Raw genomic sequence first — 2666 nt, 5'->3', positions numbered from 1 at the left:
CGTTAAATAGCGCTGCTGGAAGCAGGCAGGTAATTTGGATTGAAGCAATCAACCTCCTGCCTGATATGAGCTTAAAGCACTTTCCATGCTTACATTAACTGTACTCCCGATGTGTCGAAAGACAGAAGAATGCCTTTTATAGCAATGGTCGCGTGCAAACAACAGCTCGCAGTTGTGCGTGTTCGTCAAATAAAATGTCCATTTTCATGCCACATCCCACTGCATTGCATTGCACTGCAAAATGAAACAATGGGTCGTCATTGAAGGTGGCGTCCAATGTGCCACCTGCTTAAATGTAGGTCTAGTTTAACAGGAGATCGTAGATGCAAATAAGGCATTATTGGGGACCTGTCAGCGCACAACATAACCTCCTCCCAAATTCATTTAGCCGTATTCACACTGGCTGTCCATCTGTCCGTTAAATGCAAACAAATTTTGGCGGGAACCATAGCGGAGATTTTCTGCACCACTGTCAAAATGGAGGTGCGACATCAAAAGTATCCAAAACACGGTGCAAACTATGTCCTCCAAAAACAAACGACAGGCGCACCACTCATATTTGCGGACCATGCATAAGCTTGACTACACCTGGTAAAGGATCCGCAAATCCACTCTTAGCCTTTACATGTCGAAACGGTTTCTCGACCAACAGAAGGGCATTTATACTTTGGCGTCAACTTCTGGGGATAGGAGTGAATTTACGTTGTGTTTTACTTACAATGCGTCTTTGTGCACCTCGATTCCATGAAGCGTGGTAGCTGCATGTGGAATGGCCTACACGGCCCATCAGGTCATGCGTGCAGTGCACTCATGCAGAAGTGAATTTGTGGGCAAAGGACATGATATCGCATAGGCTAATAAGTTGAAAGGCGTTCTTATAAATTTGAGGGGAGTTGTGAAAGCAACACATTCCTACGGTTGACGATGATGCTTCGCCTTTGCTTACTTTTGTTGGCGTCTACCGCTTTGTCTGTGGGCCAGCGTAGATCAGGGGGTAAGCTTGCCTCTCACATTTGTCTATCATCAACATGTGTGAGTAAGTGTTTGACAAACAGTGGCATTTGTTAGGTCGGTTTATTTTCGCACTGTCATCATGCTCCGCATCAAATTATGGTGCAGTTAACGGCATTCGACCGCATTTAATAGCAATAAAACTTTCATGTATTTCCAAGCCTTTCCCTCTAATATTTGTTACACGATGATGTTCTCGTAGCACGAACTTCACCACAGTCGCATTGGATCAGCAACACTACGTAGATTCGTCGACTTATTGTTCCACCTCTTGTTCTGAGCCTTTCACAATTTCCGGTGATTTAGAAGAAGCCCTCCAGATGACATGTGAGTGTGGTGAAAGGTAGTTTATGTAAGCACGGATGTGCATACGAAAATGTAAGCACAGATCCACGCACACTTACTTATTACTACACCTAGTGGACATGAATGCGTACAAATTGTGCACCTGATTGTCGAAAGCACATATTTACACTGACACTGCATTCAATGCGCGTACTCACGGGACATAGCCTCTGTAAAGATAACAGGAAAGTAAGAGGGGACTATGCGATTGCAGTGTAGAAAGTGAGTTTGTTGCAGGGATGCGAAGCATTCTGGATGGCCATGGATATGACCTCACCAACGTGTTAGCGCCTTGCCCACACACATATCTTTCCTCTCTGTCTACTACCCTTGTTAATGATGGTAGTGGACGAACCCACCTCTGTCACCACACACTTCTCCCAAATCTGTATTGAGAATGACATCCACCAAGGCAGACATTGGCGCCGGCTGTCAGGCGCAAGTGCGTGGCATGTGCATTTACAATTCGCTGGGTGTGTTCCACTTGAATTTGCACTTCGAACAGACTCTTTTACATTTGCCCTCAGAGCGTTGACGCAGAGACCTGGCAATGTAGCTTAACCTCAACCACACCCTCAGCCGCAATCACGTCCCCAAACACGCTGTGTAAATCAACGTTGATGATTTCCACACGCTTTTCAGTTTACTTAACACAAGCACCTATGACCATGTCAATTTTGGCGTCAATGCGAATTTCCTACTTCAGCTCTCTCCCACCCAACTCTTGGACGATGTGAATAACTAAACACCTGACGATGCATTTGCTCTAAATCTCGTTTCCTAAGAACAAAAACCACTTACTGCTTGCATTTTGAATGCAGATTTAGCAAAGTTCCCTCACCCGTGACTACTAGAAGCATTACGTTAGGAGCGAGTGCTCCACATTACCTGCGCTAAGTGAAAAGCCATGCTCGCAACATGCTTACACCGCAATGCCTTTCATTTCAGCAAGCACAACGCTAGGAGAAGACTCGTTCTGGAAATACTTCAAATGGAGGCACACGAAGCATAACACCTTCCGGTTAAGTTGGAAAGCCCAAAAGTTGATCCCACAGCGCGTGAATAGAATTGTGGTGCTTGCAATACCAATTTCTAAATTTGGCAATCTCGTGGTCACCAGTTCACATGTCCTACATAGAAGTATCACCCTCAAAAGACTGCTGCCCGACACAAAGTACGAACTCACCACGATCGCACTTCACGATCGTGATCAACTTCTCCGTCGCACGGTTTACGGCACAACAGGGTCAGTCGGTAAGTTTACCTTGTTCTACATTCATTGCATTTCCTTGCATGCATCAAGAGCTGAT

This window comes from Echinococcus granulosus (assembly GCF_000524195.1).
Source record: "Echinococcus granulosus chromosome Unknown EG_S00042, whole genome shotgun sequence".
NCBI classification, from domain to species: domain Eukaryota; kingdom Metazoa; phylum Platyhelminthes; class Cestoda; order Cyclophyllidea; family Taeniidae; genus Echinococcus; species Echinococcus granulosus.
This window is presented reverse-complemented; position numbering follows the sequence as displayed.